The sequence below is a fragment of the Megascapheus bottae genome, chromosome 13 (genome assembly GCF_031878675.1).
Source record: "Megascapheus bottae isolate mThoBot1 chromosome 13, mThoBot2.hap1, whole genome shotgun sequence".
Classification (NCBI taxonomy): domain Eukaryota; kingdom Metazoa; phylum Chordata; class Mammalia; order Rodentia; family Geomyidae; genus Megascapheus; species Megascapheus bottae.
Genome location: NC_143521.1, coordinates 49,687,380 through 49,707,272, shown reverse-complemented (window position 1 = coordinate 49,707,272; position 19,893 = coordinate 49,687,380). Strand labels below are relative to the sequence as shown.

At 35.8% G+C, this 19,893-nt stretch overlaps 1 protein-coding gene across 3 annotated transcripts in view; it reads right to left on the bottom strand.

Moving 5' to 3' along the window:
* The window catches only part of Kcnip4 (potassium voltage-gated channel interacting protein 4), an 870,838-nt gene that overhangs the window by 322,862 nt on the left and 528,083 nt on the right, over nt 1-19,893 (bottom strand). The window lies entirely within an intron of this gene.

The window sequence follows — 19,893 nt, the reverse complement described above, 5'->3', positions numbered from 1 at the left end:
GGGGCATGGTGGCTCATGCCTGTAATCCTAGCTACTCAGGAGGCTGAGATCTGAGGAGCAAGGTTCAAACCAGTCCAGGCACTACAACGCTGTGAAACTCTTATCTCCAATTAATCTCTAGAAAATGGAAAGTGTTTCTGTGACTCAAGGGTAGGGTGGTAGCCTTGAGCTGATTGTCTCAGGGACAGCACCCAGGCTCAGAGATCAAGCCCCATGACCCCCACCAAAAAAAAAAAATTGGTGGTTCACAGTAAGAAAACTATATTATGTCCTACCTTAGTCACTCATACATACACATATTCACACACACACACACACACACATACACACACACACTCACACACTAATATACCCCAAAAATTTCATCAAGCATATTCATAGTATATATTATAGTCACTCTGTGTTATTTCATTTTATTAATGAAATGCTATTTGATAGCTACCATATTTATTTTACTTCTACTGTTCTTAGTTTAGATTTATTGAATAGATACCTTTGACAGTCTGGTAAAATCTATGAATTCCTTTGAAGAATATCCTTTAAGAATATAAAATAAAAGACATAATATGCAAAAAATGAATTGCAATGAAGCCATTAAAATATGAAAGATAGACATATAGCAATAAGTCAAATAACTAGTATCATTTCAAAGTAGTGGATTTCATGAAGAATAGAGATAATTTTAAGTATAGTATGATATAAAATACTTTAAAGTTTATGAGTTAACTAAATCATAGGTTCTGGTACTAATACTATGGTTTATTGCCTACACTTATAATTAGGCAAAATATCACATTTTTATAAGAGTTGCTAAGCAAACAGTATCATGCATAAAGCCTGCACAGAAGGCTGAAGAAAATGTAGCTTAGTACTAAGTCTGTCACCGGTGCATCAAAGAATGATTGAACCTGGGAATCGAGGCAAAAATGGGTTTTAGATATTGCCTGATTCTTTCTATCCTTATAAACCACTTAGAAGAACCTCTCTTGCAACAATCCACATACTAGAACCTTTTTGCCTGTAATTATTAGTTGAATTAAATAATTGTCACAGTGCAGTAGTCAACACACCAGGGTAAACAATTCTCTCATTTTTCTTTGGCCTTTACTGGTTTTACAAATTTACTTATAACTTCACATTGTCTAAGCATACTGTAACTCAGGACACCAAAGTCAAAACAAAATAGAAAAAAACTATTCATGGAGTGCTTCTACTTATTAAATGTCCTAGCTAGGTTTTAGAAAAATTATGACAAGAGTGAACTCACACAGAGGAACACACAGCCCTCCCAGGAGAGGGCTGAATTCAAGGTGACAGAAGGGAGCCTTAGCAGAGTGTAGGGATTGTGGGTAAATTACTCATGGGAAATGAATTGCTGACGTGGCATTTCAGAAGATAGAGAAATACTGAGTTATCTCAGTATTTCAACAAAAATATCTTTTCATCCTTTGCTCAAACCCCCCCCCCTTACTTTTAGAGAATAAATAAGTGCTGGCAAGACAGACACAATTTTGCTTGTAGCAGTTTCACATTTAATTAAGGCTACCAGTGGATAAAGGTCAGTGGCAACCATAACTAGCTTCCTTAACAGTTGTTCAATAATCCAAACTCATTATATATTGCTGCTTTTTTATGATAGACAAATATTTACTTGTCATAATTCTACCTCATAATGACAGACTACATTTATTCAGTAGGAAGAAGTAATTTTGAAAGGAGTTATTTGCAATTGGCTATGCCTCTGTTCTATTTATAATATTGACTATAAACATGCTAATCCCACAGAGAGGGAAATGTCTTTACAGTTGAATTCTCTACCAAGCTGGGAAGAGGAATAATATTTTTGCAGCAATGTTGATGAATTGCAATTCTAAAAATACTCTTTTTAATGAATCTTGAAATGCTTAAGCTTGAGGTTAAGTTCTAACTATTAGACTATGTTTCCACTCTAAGAAAAATACTTTATTAAAATGCACATTTAAATAAGACACATCTCTGAGACCTGATACTTTAAGTTGATAATGTCCTCAAAAACAATAATTAAAGCTTGCATCTCGTTACTAATAAAAGACAAAAATGAATGTTGTTTATGCACAGTTAAAATTCCAACTTATTTTATGGAAAAAAGAACACATTATGAATGTAAATGTATCAAAAGTCAGTAGAGACGAATAGTTTGTCTAAACTGATTGCATGAGAAGGCTATGGTCAAAATAGGGGTAAAAATGCAGAGAAAAAGAGCAAATTTCTTTCAAAAAGCTAAACTACAACCCAAGGCAATGATATGAATGTGATTCAAATACGGTCTTGTATCTCAGCTTTATAAATGTTTAAGATATTTGACCATTGACTGCATTATTGAGCTCAGTTTTCTTTTTATTAAATGTGGCCAAAAGTGGCCTACCTTAGCAAGTAGTTGATGAGAAAACCAAGATGACTTCCTAGGTTTTTTTTTTTTTTGGCCAGTCCTGGGCTTGGGCTCAGGGCCTGAGCACTGTCCTTGGACTTTCTCAAGGCTTAGCACTCTACCACTTGAGCCTCAGCAACACTTCCAGCTTTTTTTCTATGTATGTGGTGCCGAGGAATCGAACCCAGGTCTTCGTGCATACTAGGCAAGCACTCTACCACTCGGCCAAACTCCCGGCCCCCTTCCTGGGTTTTCTATTAATAGTAAAATTGAAACTTTATTTCTTGAGGTTCTACTCTGCTCCCAGGCCTTAACCACCTACCTTGATTACAATACATTTCCAACTGTAAACACTGTACAATAATGTATATATATATATATTGCCTCACCTATTTCTAATTATTTTAGGATAATCTGATAAACAGCCCAAATTCCAGAGAGAGAGCTCCATTAATGAAGTTATTACCATTTATATTTGCTTTTGCCTTTACTTTGATTTATTGTGTATATTCACCTTTATGTAGTTTATGATTTTACAAAATGCCATATACTTTGTTTTCACAGAAGACTTACAGAGTAAATAGACATGCAGAGTCCTTGCAAGTGATGCATTGGCATTCACCTGTTGGTATTTATATTTTTGTATAAACCCTTCCCTATGTATATACAGTACCTGGGTGTTGATTCTAGAACAATGTAGAAGGCAAGGGTAAAGAAAGGGGCACAACTAAATTGCTAGAGTTTGTGCCTCTTTTCCTCTTTTGTAAGCTGGGAAGAAATAAATTGGCATGAACGTTCTATTATGGGGGTCAGAGTGCTACTATGAATCACCTGAGTTGATCCTTCTTCAGTCAAGTCTTCAGATGAGAACCCCATTCCACTCCACTTTGATTGCTACTTTGCTATGCCTAAGCTTAGGATCTTCTAAGCTTTCCCCCATACTTGTGAAAAGGATAAGGGAAAAAAATGGCTTAAGACAAGCTTGTGTTACTTAGATGTGTAGCATTAGAAAACTTAAATAAAACACAGCAAGAGACTGAAAATAGCATATACAATTCAAGAAGATCCCCCACAAAATAACCCCTCACTAAACTAAACAGAGGAGCTCTGAGGACATGCATGTACAGGAAAAAAATATCTAAAGGTCTGAATCCAGAATATTTCATTGAGGTGATACTTTCTACATCAAATGGACATCTACTCAGTGTAAACAACATGGATCTCTATGACCTCAGATGTACTTTTCATGTGAATCACACATCCCTACTCTGCTTTATAGTCACAGCTCTGAATACTTTGTCCCAAACAGCTATATGAAAGAATATGTGCTTTTATCACAAAAATATTTGAGCAAAATAATAGATTAGTGTAAATGCTTTACTGTTACTGACAAAAATTGCAATAGATATGTTTATAGCATCACAGTGAGAACCAAAACAACGCACAGTTGGGTGGCATGAGAAAATGACCATATTTTCTCTATATTATAAATTATTAGAAACAAGTCCAACAAAAGAAACACAAAGATAATTTTAGAGATAATTTTCAAGGACCCTGAGGAGGTTTGCTTAGTGAAGAGAAAGGATCACTGTTCATGAGAACCACCTCATAAGGAAATATAAGCATTACATACATAAACAAAGATCTAGTCTATGGGACACTATCACTAATTGTTCTGCATATGAAGCGAACCAAGAGATTCTCCCAGTCTGTGGATGGCTTATAATTCTACTCTCAGGATTTGTCTATCATCCAGGGAAGCAGAATGCCTAGTAGCCTCAATAGAAACTGAAATTATCTCCATCCAAAGTGGGGAAAAAAATACCCAGAAAACCTCTGTGAACACTTATAAAAAGACTTAGCTGATTTTGATAACTATAGCTTAGCTATAGAACCTTTGTCATTTGAAGCATTGCAATTACCTATGGTGCTAAAACAAAATTGAGGGAGGCAGAATGTCTAAAATCCTTAGCTATTCTCAGTCTAGGCAACAGAGGTTCCACAAGTAGTTTTCTGTTGTTGCTATTTTGTTTTTATTTTTGCACAGAAGCTGTAAGAAGCTCTAACATACCTACTCCTTGTCAGGTACCATGTGGTGAGTGTTTCAGAGATTAGATGAGATAAGCTTAGTGCAGGCCTTTATTCTTAGGACAGAAGATACAGGGTTGCACACGAATTAACATAGTGCCGATTTGTCAAAAGGCCTTATGGTAAAGTTTCAAAAGTATTTTTTAGAGAGAAAATTAGTTCTTTAGGAAAAAAATTTAAGTATGGAAGTAAGATTTAATAAGCACTTATAGTTCAATATCTGCTCACAAGTGGAACACATAGCCTCGGCATTGCCATTTAAAACACAATTATGAAAAGATAATAAGTAATTTTCCATTTCTCTTATCTTTTATCTAGGTTTCTCTACATTCTTCATTAATTAGATTTACTTGCAGAGACCCCAAGAGTGTGGATTATATTGCTAATATCTTGGTGTTAAAGACTTGAGCAGCTTACCTCAGATCTGTAAAGTTGAGCTTAAAGCAAAAATACAATGAGTAAGAGAGATTAGGTTCCACAGCATCAAAGAATTTTAGAGTTGTAAAAAGAGCTTGCAGGTTAATCCTAATTTACATCATAAAAAATAAAATTATGGAGGTAAACAACTTGCTTAAATGTCACCACACAGCTAATCATCAATATTTAACTCCCTTCCACCCAACATTCTAATATATTTCCTGTTTCTTCGATTAATCATCAGTCATTACCTAACAACTCGGGGTTAGAAAATTTCTGTCTAGAATTGTGATTTCTGTTTATTGGGACTCACCTCTATAAAGAGGGGAAGGGGTTCAATAAAGGATTTATAATGTTACAATGGAAGAGCAGAATTACATGAGCCAGAAGAAAGAGGTAAAAGTCAATATTATTCTCCAATAGTCTTTCCCAGTATGGCCAAGAAACTTACAAAAGTGTGGGACTCCTAAGGTTTGTCAAGTACTCAAGCCCACAGTGGCTGGCAGTTTATAGGATGGAAGCAGCCCTGAGCCCCATGAGTGCCAGATGCTCAATTCCATTGTGTGTTCGAATCTTAAGTGTTGACAGATCTTATCTGTGACAATTCAGTTGTTTACTACCCTACCCAGCACAGGGAATATTCACAGCCTTCATAAATGACAACTTCCACCTGCTGCATTTCTTTTCAGGCCAGAATATAACACAGCAACAATATAGGAGAATCTCTGTCCTTTGTCCTTTTATAGCGTATGGAGTATTTAACTGACCTGCTGGAGTTAATTTATTCTTGGGGTAAGTGTGAATGATGACAAGTTCTAGAAATAAGGTCTTCATTTCTGTGTAGTATTTTGACTGAATTAACTTGGTTAGACAGTGTAAGAGCTTCATATGTACTTTTTATTTTATCCCCAAATCCTTCTGTGTTTCAGATAGTATTGTTAAAATTCACCTGAAAATACTGATAATCAAAATGTTAAACATCTTTAAAATTCACAGGGCCCATGAAATAAATGATTTGTTATGGTAGTTTTTAAGCCAATATTTTTGTGATGATATCTTCATGTGATGCTTAGACAACTAGTCAACTAATAAAAATTTAATAAATGTCATATACATTACCTAAAAATAATGAAACATTTCCTGGAACAATTATCTTTTAAGTACAAACCAGAAAAATATATTTTCCTTTAAATCAAAAAGATACAAATGGCTACATTTTCTAATATCTTACATATACCAAAAGTACAAATAGCTAGCTTGTCTGCTATTGTACACCCAATAAATTTAATAGATGAAAAAAGTTGAAAGTTTTAGTCCTTCAGGAGAAATAATACAATTATGTGAGGTTCTCTTCATATAGTAACAGTATCTTAGATGATAGGTAGATAGATAGAAGATAAATAGATAGATGCACAGATATATAGCTTGACAAAAGAAAATTGAAATAAAAATGAAGTTGTAATTTGCAAGGAGGTATTGAAGTGAAAATTAGCAGTCCTTCTCAAGTGCTACTAATGGTGTGGTAAGCTTTATACCGCCATGTAATTTTATCTTTTTCACTATCCATTGGCTTTATTTGTAGATTTATAGACACATTCCAATTATTACAAATGAAGGAAACCATACAACCTATGTTCTTTTGTGTCTGACTTGCTTCACTTAGTACAATTTTTTCCAAGTCTTTCCATTTCCTTGTGAATGAAGCAGTGTCAATTGATCACAGATACTGGAAATTAACAAACAACTTGGGAGAAAGGAAGGGGATCAGGAGAGGAAAAACTGGGAGGGGTGACACTGGTCAAAAAGAAATGTAATCATTACCTGTCAACCCTCTGTATACCACCTTTACAGTTTTAAACAAAAAGAAAAAGATGCAGACCCACTCACCACAGAAACAAGTTCATGTTCAAACCTTACCAATTACATTATTAGACAAGTTACCTTTGCACAAGTTACATAATCCCTAAATTCAACCTCTTTGTCTATAGCTGGCAATGGGTTGAGAGTTCAATCTATTTATATAAGTATAAAGGCTAAGCTGGGTATGGTGGCTCAAGCCTGTATTCCTAGCTACTCAGGAGGCTGAGACCTGAGGATCACAGTTCAAAGCCAGCCCGGGCACTATAATCCATGAGACTCTTATCTCCAATCAACCACTAGAAAACCAGAAGTGGTACTGTGGTTCAAGGGGTAGGGCAGTAGCCTTGAGCTGAAGAGCTCAGGGACAGCACCCAAGCACAAAGTTCAAGCCCTATGGCCGACAAAGAAAAGTATAAAGCCTCTTTCCATCTAACACTATAGCTCAACCCCACTTACTTCATGAAGTCTGAAAAGTAGTAATGATGTTTAACTTTATTTTCTTTTACCTCTTGCAAGTATTAAAAAGATTAACTGAAATAATGTACATCACATCTCAAACTAAGGGTCTAGCACACAGTAGGAGCCAGAAGTACAATCTCTGTTCTCATCCTGCTCCCTGCACTAATTCTCTGCATCTCAACAAAGCATGGCTATGACATAGGTGTCTTAAGGATTATTCATTATAATGGTGCATCCAGATGAAGATGACAATAATAGCAGGCTTTTACTGAGCTTCTCACAGATTAGATGATGAACTGTTTACTTCTCTTGTATTATATCTTTTATTATTAAAATTTACAATTCCAAGGCTTTCATAGACAAAGAAAATTGAACGACAGAGGGATTAAGTAACTTGTTCCAGGTTAACTTCTTTAATAATTATTGGTACTTGAACATGAACTCAACCCTGTAATGTGAAGCCTAAAGCTGAGAACAGTTGTAGAGAACAATAAGTAGTTGCTGCTCTTAGCCTCAGGCGGTGTTAGGTGCAGTTGCCCTTGAAATACCTGAATTTATGTCCCCACTACTGACAGTGAGAAATGAATTAATCTAGCATTCCTTCTCAGGTGATAGTAATTTTTCCCTTTGCCCCAGTAGTCTCCCAAACATTGTGTTTTAGTAAACATTTTATTATAAAATGATGTCATTTGATCAACTTTTATATCAGCACAGAGTTCCAAAGTGTAGCATCATTTTGGTAATAAAAAATACATTTAGTTATGTCAGAAACATGGATTCTAAAAAGGATGGGAAATGTGCCTCTGTAAAAGCTTTCCCTCCACCCCCGTGAATGTACTATAAGCTTATGGGTAGGGGCTTAACATTTTGCCCCAAACATAATAGCTTTTCAATGACTGCAGGCACATCCTTCTCACAGAGCTTATTCTGGTGTAATTTTTCCTTTTAATAAGGAAAGGTTCAAAGTGGTTATGTTTTTGATATTCCTTCAGGCTTTTGAGAAGAGATCTTATCTGAGCAGCATATTTCCAAAAGTGCAAACAGAACAGCAAAGTGTGCAGAAAGGCTGAGGTATGCTATTTCTTTCTTACACATCCTTCCTCCCCCACATCCTTCAGGAAGACTTAGCAGGAAGTTCTGAAGAGGGCATAAAAGTATTCAGACCAATGCACTCTTCTATTGAAATTCCATGGCTGTTAACAAGGCTGTGCAAACATGATGATAATCAAAGCAAAAATAACAAGCAAAAATTTCCCCGGACTTAGAAAGTACTGCACAGTATGCATTCCCTATAGTAATAGCCCAATTCCTTGTTCACTGATCTGAAATTCTCCTCTGGTGAATAACAGAATATTCTTCTCTGCTGGATGCTTAAGTATTCGGAGAAGTACCAGTCACTAAAACCTGCCTATTTCATGAAGAAGAAATTTCCTATTTTGCTGAATATTCTTCTTGTTTCCCAGAAAGAATATGCAGCATACAAGAATCTGGTACTGGTTTCTCTCTGTAGCAAGGCAATAATTGTATAAAAATAGATCTGAACTAAAATGTCATCTTTTTCACATAGATTATAAGAAATGAACAGATCTTTATGTTCTGGGCTATCAAGCCCATTGGATGAGGATATAATTAAGGGGTGATACAGAATTAACTGTGTGCCTTTAAAAAATATTGATAGTAATCAATTACCCTGGGAGAGTTAATACAGCAGTATGTAAGTCTAATATTTGGAAGTCTGTATTTTGATTTATGTCACCTTAAGAAAAATAGCAATACATTCTTAACATGTGTTAAAATATATAAATTATGTGTATTATGCATTAGCAATGTATATAATATTATGAATATGATTTAATATATAACAAACATATAAACATGTGGTTTGTATATACTTTATTCAAGAATCACTTGTCTACTAATGGTATCCTTTATTTTACATATAAAATTCCATACATTATAGCTTTTGTAAATGTTTAAGAAATCATCTTTAAGAGTTTACTGCTAAAGGATTTCATGAAATGGGTTATGATAGAGCCATACAACAAAATGTCATATAATTAACAAAAGTAAAATATATGACCACAGTTGAAACAGACTCTTAAAGTGTTATTCAGCATACACTGTAGAATGCTGCACATTGTAATACAATCCAGAAATTTTTATAGAGGAGAATTTTATTTTTCATCTTAGAAACTATTCTATGAGCTAGCCAGTCTCTTGATCTTTATTTGAGTACATTACCTCTGTGATATACTGAACTAAAATTTTGTTTTACAATAAAATAAAAACATAAACTTCAATTGTGACGGTCAGCCAGCACTGATAATACTTCGGCTCTACCAAGAGGTTGAAGAGTAGAATAAACAGCTTAATGACAAGAGAGTTGTATAGTCAATAGAATGGCTCACAAAGTTTTCTGACAAGAGAAAATTACTAATCACCAAGAAACTGTAGTTATCTTGTAAGCATGACCCTTGGGCATTTTAATGCCTTTTATCATGACAATGAAGAGAAATACTCTGAGGAAGTGCACCCTTTCACATTCCAACCCCTGCATGACAGTTTAAGAAGACCTGATACAATACTGACAATGATAAGACAACACTGTAATTTCTAATACAGACATGAATTGAATATGAAAAATATTGCCACAATTACATCATTGTAATGGTGGGTGTTGCCTATCATCTGATAGATACAGTGTTTTCACTGTTCCATCTGTAACTTTCGTAATCACCATATAGTACGTCATGATGAAAGGGCTTGGAGACCATAGAACCATCAGGAGTTCCTGAGAACAGGGGCCATGGGAACCACCTTTAAAAAAAAAAATCTGAGAGGTAAGTGTGGAGCACTAAACAGTGACCCCCTCCACATTTCAACTTTCCTCACATTTGTGAGTTGAGAATAGCAATTGCCATTCCCAGCACAAAGGGGTTGAAAGGAACCCTGAGAAAATCCAGGGAAAGTACTTTGAACTTCTCAGAAGTAAGCTTTTACAAAGGTACAAAGCTCCACATCAAATGACACCTTCATCCCTTTCTGAGGCATCAGTGAGTGGTTCATGGATAGGACAATGTACGGGTAGGACAATGTATAGCCCTGACACTGAGTGCTCCTTTTCATTCAAATAATTGCTGTGGCAATTCCTTTTCTTTCTACCTTGGACATTATTCACATGTACCCTCTGCAAATCTTGACATCTCTTTTCAGATCATCGTAAGGGGTCTCTGAGGTCCATTTTTGCATCGTTCAGGAGCGATATTCAGCCGACAGGTATAAAGCATGCTTCCCCCTGCCTTTCTCCTGAAGTTCTCAAGAAAGCAATCGCTGGGGAAAGGAGTGGTCTATGTTTCAGTAGGTTATTTATGACTTTATGTGCTATGTGCACATTTGACACAAGACAGCTAATTTACTTATATCTGTTGTTAGCTCTGACCTGTTCTGGAAACATTACTCATTCTCCAGCTGAATGACATTTATGCCATGAGCCATGTAGAGAGGTGTTTCATCCATCCTAGAAAAGTAACTCACCTGCTAAAGAGTGCTAAAATTATCCAGCAATTCAATTTTTTCTTTAAAACCTTAAGCAGAGATTATCTCTAGCCCTATATTTAAATTACCTGATTCTACTGTAAGGTTAAATCCGATTTCTGACTCATGTCTCAAGAGGTGTTTTAAGAGTTTCTGTTCATGCAGATTCATAAAGTACTATTGAACATAGGCAAATGGAACCCACATCTGCAGCTGAGATTATCAACCATTTCTGGTAGATGCACCCAAAAGAATTATTGCTGTGATCCTTCTGGTTTTCAATAATTCAAGTAGCAAGTATTCTCATAAATCTCTTGCTTTAGCCTCCTCACTCCTCATAAGTGTCAGATGATAGCCATGCACCTATGTAAGTACTAGGGATTATTGATGGTCACATGATAAATTCGAGCTGATTACAGACAAAATATTTGTTGATAAATGTGAGATAAATACCCTTTTCAAGTATGCCTCACAGTTACTCTGATAGTTTCTAGTATTTAATGTGTTCAATAATTATTTGTTGTATGAATAATTCCTTAATTAGGCTGTAGGACCTAAAATATTAGTATATATACAGTAGCCAGAATATATTCAGAATACACACAGGCACCTTTTCTTTGGTTGGAAATCCATTACCAGGTCTTGATATACTATCTAGAAAAATGAGAATCTTAGGAAGCTGGCATAAATTATAATCAAGATTAGCAAGCATAATACCGATAAGGAATAATGATTAATAGTTAACTAGCTCTTGCTGCTTTTACTCTTCTCATATTGTTAATACACTGAACATTTGAAAGTATTATATTACCTCCGTACATTGCCCTCAGTTTCGCCTGAGCGATGCAAAACACCAGTAGTGCTGAGATTGCTTCTTGCCTGGGTTAACAGTTCCTCTTTACTTTAAAACTTAAACCACTTCCCTCACCAGGAAAGAACTTCAGCCTATCAAACTCATGAAAATGAAATATTCTTGCATTTACATAAAGCCATAGAATTTTTAGTGTGCTTTCAAAGTACCTGTCTTGTTTTTCTCAGTATAGAAATCCCTAGAAATAATTATATTTTTTTTATTTCAAAAGACATCTGAGGCCGGAAAGAAATAATGATGCTGATAACTATAACAAAATTAATAACTCTATGAGGGAGGTACTGTTATAATAAATTTTACTTTTTTATTCCTAGGAAAAATATATATGCTTAAAGTTACAGGATCATCCACAACACACCTATGGTTTATAGTTAGGCTGGGATTTGAACCAGTGCTCTCAGACTTTAAAACTTGAGGTGTTAATTACTTGAAAACAGTTAGCAAAGTATCCCTGAAGGTCTGTCATCCCAGTTATTGACTTAAGTTCTGAGAAAATGGAATGGATTTTCATCTAGCTTACAACTTTGGTCATAAATGTGTACTAGTTTTCCAATTATTGTTGTATATAATGTCCCCTCTAACTTTTCTGCTTTTCATCCTATCTCTCTAGTCTTAATTTCTTTTCTATCCCTTACTTCTAGATTTGATGAGGAAATTATTTTTACTTAAAATTAATGTAGGCCAGGAGCATGGCCTAGTGGTAGAGTGCTTGCCTAGCATGCATGAAGCCCTGGGTTTGATTTCTTGGTACCACATACACAGAAAAAAAACTAGAAGTGGTGCTGTGGGCTCAACTGGTACAGCGCTACCTTTGAGAAAAGTCCAAGAACAGTGCCCAGGCCCTGAGTTCAAGCCCCAGGACTGGCAAACAAAGCAAAACCAAAACCAAACAATGTACTGCTTGTCTAGCATGGCAGAAAAATTTTGTGCATGATGCATATAGGAATGAGGAAAGCAATCCTTCCTCCAAAGTGCTTGGCAGTGAGTGAAGAAAAGAGATATGCAAATAAGTAAGACATTTGGATTTTCTTAGTTTAACTTCAATGCCTTGGTAACTTGTCTCTAGACTATCATATTGAGTGTCAGCTATTATTGTTTTTCTTGATTAAATTAAACAATCATAAAATGAAAATTTTACTTCTGCTTCTGCTTCTTTTTCCCTCCCTCCCTCCCTTCCTCCCTCCCTCCCTCCCTTCCTTCCTTCCTTCCTTCCTTCCTTCCTTCCTTCCTTCCTTCCTTCTTCCTTCCTTTTTTTGTTTTCTCTCTGCCTCCCTTCCTTCCTCCCTCTCTGCTGGTCTGTCTATCTGTGTGTGTGTGTGTGTGTGTTTCTTCCTGATGCTGGGAATTAAACTCAAAGCTTTTGGCATGCTTTCTATCAAAGGGAATACAACTTGGAAGAATGAGAATTTGGTGAAACTTTTGAAGAAAAAGACACACCAGTACACAAGTGTGTGTGTGTATGACTGCATGCAGGTGTACAATTCTATTAGCATGTGAGTTATTTGGAAAGTAACTTCTTGACATTTTATTATCAGACATTAATATATATGACCAAGTTGAAGCTGAAGCTGAAGACTCACCAAAAAGACCTAGGGGTACTAATTATAATTTAATGAAGAAGTTAGAATGCTCAGGGAGGGTTGATCTTACTATCAACAAATATAACCACATGTATATTGCCTTTTAATCCAGAAAGTATTTGCTTGCCTGAAGCAGAAACTCTAGAGTACTTTCATAAAAGATTTATTTGAACTCTTCTGAGATTCAAAGGTATCTGTAAATGATCTCCCAATGTGCCTATCTGAAAATTATGTGATCAAAATTTTATTTTTATTTTGTGGTCAAACTTTGGAGGAAAAGTTTCCTTCAAGGAACTTTGTTATGGCTGGCAATAAAGCAAATGTCGTGATTTTCATGTAAGTTAAGGAAGACATTTTAGTAGTTACATCCCTAATGTCTAGAATTTTTGAATGACTTTCCCACAAATCATATAATTTGTGAGAAAAGAAAACTGAATGCAATATTTGAATTATACGTTTTTAAATTTAAATTCTACACTGTCAAGGTGCTGGAGTCTCTCCTGTTGCCCAAGATAGATAAAGTTTATCTACAATGATACAGTGTTTTGCTGAATCCACAAATAGTCTGAATCCTCCACACAGCACTTCAATGTATATAAATGAGCTCTTGAGGTTGAATCTATTTGTCTTCCCAAATAATGCATTTCTTTTTTACTTATGAAAGGATGAGAATGATATTCAAAGTGGTTCTGGGACTTATCCAGGGTCAAATAAGCTAGCAGCCAAGGTGTCATCACAAGCAAGATAAAGGGTGTTTTACACCCTGGCTCAAGTACTTTATAAAGAGAATCATTTTGGAAAAGGAATGAGTTTTGCCTGAGTTCTCAGTTTTTCCTCTCTCCAACATATTTATGTTAACAGCTTTCCATAGACGAGTCCATCTCATATCAAGGATAAATCTGGAACTTAACTGCCACTCTGTGGCTCACAGTATCTAGAATTGTCTGATCATAATTTTACAGGAGCTACTCTTTCTATTTCCATGTAAGTCTTGACTATATTTATTTATTTAGTTAGTTAGTTACTTATTTATTTTGGTGGGTTGTGGAGCTTGAACTCTGGGCCTGGCATTGTCTCTGAGTTCTTCAGTTCAAGGCTACTGCCCTAACTCTGGAGCTACGGTGCCATTTCCAGTTTTCTAGTGGTTAATTGGAGATAAGAGCCACAAGATTTTAATGCTGGCTTTGAACCGTGACTCTCATCCTGAGTAGCTAGGATTACTGGCATGAGCTACTGTGCCTGGCTATAAGTCTTGATTTTAATATTAAACACTGGGGGAAAAAGTTGTATAAAAACACTTCAATGAAAACACTGGGATGACTCTAGCTTTGAATCAATGTTTAAATAGAAAATCAAATGATAATGCTTAAAAGCAGAAACTGAAATAAAACCCATTGACAGGGTAAAAGGTGAAGTTTCTCAGACAGAATTTCTTCAAGGTGATGTCTAATGCCAATCTGTTTGTACAGAGTATCGCAGATCATTTCAATAATACCATTCAAATAAGTGATTCATCTGAGTGTAGATCAAAGAGAATCTCCATTACTAAAGGCATCATCTTATACAGAGTTTGCTTGACTGTCAATGAGATTAGGCCTCAAAAAAAATCTAAAATAAATTAGAACTATTCCAAGTTTTTAAAAAAGAAATTCAATGAATGATAAATAAGAAAGGCAGATGGTAGTTTTTTTATCCATGAAGGAAGAAGAAAAAATAAAGCACAAAGCAATACAATGCCAGTTGTTTAAGAATGTGTTGACCATGTGGTTCTTGATCAAGAAAATCATGAAAGTATTATATCTACAATAATATAAAACAGACAACAATCTGAAACTCAATGTATAATTTCTACTGTACGTGCAGCAATTTTGCACAGTTGTATAGTCGAATTACTGTAGGTCCAGGACCATAAGCTCATTTGTTTGTCATGGACATTTCCACAAATTCTAGACACAACACGAGATTAAAAGGTCACACAAAGGCTATTTATTCACTTTGTTATGATCTGAATTGTCTTACTGATTTTTGTCCTTTTCAGGTCTGGAAATTGGCTATACATCTTCCCCAAAACTATACCCAGAAACTTGAATATTCTGTTGCATTCCTTCCATTCCCTTCCCATGTACGAAATACACAATAAATTCTACTCTCTGATTGAATAACATAGGCTACTTCTACTCCTGATGGTCTTCACTACTATTTCTCCACTTCGTGTGTATGTGCATGTGTATGCATGCATAGGTATGTGTGCGTGCGTGTGTGTGTGTGTGTGTGTGTGTGTGTGTGTGTGTGTGTGTGTGCCAGTCCTGGAGCTTGAACTCAGGGCCTGAGTAATGTCCTTGAATAGATTTTGCTCAAAGCCAGCACTTGAATCACAGATTCACTTCTGGCTCATTGGTGATTAATTGGAGATAAAAGCCTCATGGACTTTCCTGCTCAGACTAGCTTCAAACCATACTCTCCCAATTTCAAACTTCTGTGTAGCTAGTATGTGAGCAGCTGTGGTGAGCCACCAGAGCCCAGATGCTTTCTCCCCTTAATGTTTTATCACATCTCACCCTCAGGACAACAGTAAGCTCAAGAATGGAAGCTCTGTTTCTGATCCATTTGACTGCTTCCATCTCCACTACACATGATTGCCACTTAGAGTGTTCCTACAACCAGAATCAAATAATTTCACTTCAAGTCATAATATTCTCCCCTAGACAACTCATCATTCAGTCACTACACATGCTTTTTTTTACTCCCAGCCATTATTATCTGCATCTCTTGATTCAATGATGACTTTTAGGATTCTATAATATATTTGATTTTCCATGCAAAGCTGGGAGTTGCTGTGGATTTTGACTCTCATGTACCCTGGGGTGCCATCTCCATAAACTGGTAGATGATGAGTCTAAATGCCCCAGCTTGCTCAATTCTGAATATACACTACACTTCTTCCCAACTTGCCTGCAGATTCTACCCAAGTGATTCTCTTCCTGCCTTTGCTCTCTATTGCATACTCATCATCTCCTTTCTTTTGTGGTACTGCCCCTCATCAACTTACTTGGAACCATCTTATCATAAAACACATTGATACAAATTTTCATCTCAGGATCAGATTCTAGAAAACAAGGCCAATGGACTTAGTTGTGTCAGTATTCTATTATCCTTTGGGGAGGGAAGGAAGAAGTAGAAGTACAATATTTTATTAAGTCCTAGCAAAAAATTTTGAGAAGAAGAGAACTTTCCTATGCTTTTCAGAAAAGTAAACTGAAATTTTGGTTGAGAAATTGTGCCCACGATCATTTAACTTGCAGGTAGCAAAAGTCCCATTAGAAAACAATTTTGACTATAAAGTCTGTGCAGTTAACTCTTACCATAGACTCTTGGTCCAGAGAAGGTGGAGTTTGCATTCCTTGAGGATCCTCTTATGGGTTAACCATGTGGAAAGTGTGAACTCCTAGGCCTCCCAAGGGAAGGAGTTCCTTCCCTTAAGCTTAAGTTGGATATATCTAGTTGATATTGAAAATGGCACCATTGATTTCTGATTTTGTGGAGCCAGTGGTTTGGCTTACCACTGATTGCTCCATATTGTATAGCCTACTTTCTAGCAAAGACAGTGGATGGTAAAGGAAATGACACTTCTTTGTTTTTATGCCCCCAGAAAAAGGAAACATCTTAGATTGCATAGGAAGAGTTTAGAAAAGGGAGAAATTTAGAAGCAGTGATTGACATCATTCCAAAAAGTCTGTGGTCTAGGGATACAAGAGCCTGGGAGACATGAAAGCTAAGGTAAGGATTGGAATTTTTAATTTATTCAGTTGCTTACATTTATCCAACACCTAAAACACACACACACACACACACACACACACACACACACACACACACACGTGCTTCATGAAAGAAAAATAAACCAGTGGAGATGCCAGAAAGAATCCTTAAAATGCTAGTGTGGTAATACTGGTAAATAGCAGTGTGGTAAGAACTTAGCATAAAATTTGAGAAGTCAGGAATAGGAGTTGAGCTGTTAAATTTAATGCTGGTTCTGTCTCTTGCTACTGTCTCTGTCACTTAATCTGCCTGTGCTAGATAACTTCCTGTATAAAATAAGGATGAAAATATAATAATATCAGCAGGCTATCTGGAAGATTAAATGAAGCAATATCTATAAAGTCTTAGAATAGTACCTGGCACATGAAAAGCAATATGATTGCTCAATAAATAAAGCCAAGAATTTGGAACTTAAATAGAAAAGACACAACATACTGGGGGATGCAGAAAAGAATAGAAGGAAAATGGCCTTGAGCTGATATAACATTTGAGTAGACATTTAAAGGTTTCACCAATGAAATAACTGAGAAGAAGAAGAAAAAGAGTACACAACTGTAGGAGTAACACAGCACTGAGAAAAAGGAGGAAATGGCTAGATATTTGAGTATGATTGCCCAGAAACTAAGAGCAATGGGGTAGTGAAATACTAGGTCATTGGTTCAAGGAATCAGGCTATGAACGGCTTTGTAGGGTAAAAAGGTAAGTTTGGCTTTTTCTTCTCTATAAAATAAATCTAAGAGAATTTTTAAACCAGGTTCATTTTATCATATTGAAAGCTGAGAAGAATAATCACCTTGATCACAAAGAAGAAGGTGGATTTTGTGGTGTAGATTTGTTCCCTGAGTTGCAGGATTAAACAAGGCCAGATGGTAGAAGTCTTAAATAATGGGCTAGTATAAGAAAAGAGATTTCTGAGAAACAGCCATTACAAACAAGCCCATTTTTCTTGGAATAGTAGGAGTTACAGTTATCTGATTTGTGTGGAAAGTGGTTGACCTCAGAGGCAAAGAGACAGAATCAGAATGGTAAGTAGGTTCCACAATCAGAAGTCAGTTCTCTAAATGAAAAGCCAGTCTGCTCTCCTTTGATGTGTGGAAGGCCAGTTAAATAAACACTCTTTGTTTATGACTTTTGAACACATGGATCAAAGCACCAATTTTCACATTCCTAAGACACTGAAGAGACAATTATCAATTTGAAGGGGTTAGAGAACTTTGTAAACAGTCTATAAATCAGTTATTAGAGAATATACTCAGAAAGATTATCGTAATTACCGTTAACATCTCAAGGGACTGAGTCAAGGGAAGAGTTTAGCAATGTGCATATGCTATTTTATTAACTTCTCACAAAAGCCAATAGGAAGATATTACTGGTCCCACTTCCCAGATGAGGAGTGTTAAAGAAATTTCAACACCTTTTCAAAACCAATGATGTTCAATGGCAAAGCATTTAACTCATGACTTTACTTACATGATACAGTCTATATTGATTACAATAATGGTGTCAGCTCTGGTGGCAGATTTAATTCAGGTAACCTCGTCAAGGAAGCATGCTACAGGTAGTAAATAGATGGTTTATCTACTGCAGCTTATTTTTCCAGAAATTTTCCCTTGATTTTCATTTAATGATGATTTCATAAAAAATCAGTATCTATCTCAAAGTCACACACTCTACCGTAAACAACAACACAATCACCACAACAACAAGAAACACAGAAAGCCAAACATACAAACAGATGTGTGGGAAAACACTGAAGGTAACCCAGCCTAATCATTTGTAAATAATGTGATATTATCATACTAATATGAAGAACTGTTATGTAGTGATTATCATTTGATTTTGTTAAGAAGACCAGGCTGTAATCTAAATGACAGCTTTCACATTTGTTACTGAATTTTTGTGCAAATCCTCAATTTCTCTATGCCTTGGTTTTCATATCAGTGAGATTAGAATTATGGATATTACAACACAGGTGAATTATGAGACTAGATGAGAATACATGGTTCCACATATATAGCTCTGTTTTTCCCACTGGAGATAGAAGAATTCAAGCATTAGAAACATAATAAATATGGTTGAAAATTACACATTTTTCCAACTATGACTGCTTCATTTTTTTGCATTATTGAACTTGCCTAGCTAAGAAAACATTCACGTGGCAGTCTTCTACTGTTTCATGTGCATTTTTAATTGAATTTATTTTTCACTGAAGAGTACATTAAACTGCTTTCATTTGTCTCATGAGGATAATGTCACAGTGTTGTTTGGCTGATCTCAGACTGAATGGAAAGGGTGGATTAAAAATAACACCCCTGGAGTTATTCGTTTGACATCTATCCTATGCATAATGTTGCAAACCCACTGGTAAATTTTACATTTGAGAAGATCACTTCTAATGTATCAGGTCTTTCGTATCTCAATCCTTCTGCAATTTTCTGGAAGTTCAACATTAGAGTTTACTTAAACTGAGTGAACAAATATTCCAATCTGAATGGGTATTCTGAAATGACTGAATAATCATGTTTCTAGAAGAAAATGGTCTCGGGAAGCACATAAACAGGCTTTCCTGATTTTTTAATGGGCACAGCTGAGACATGGCAGTTTTTACTACCAGCTACAGTTCCCTCAACACTATGAATGTTTGTGCAGCCATGATCTTTTTTTTTCCTAGCAGTCTGTAACTTTTATGCCTAATCTATTGCATTTTAATTCACTAATCAGCTTCTGCTAATGTCAAAATTTAATTTCAAAGGAAGAAATCACAGAGAACTCTAAATTGGTGATTCCTAAGTTGGTTTTTTTTAAAAAAAATTGCCAGTCTTGGGCCTTGAACTCAGGACTTGAGCATTATTATTGGT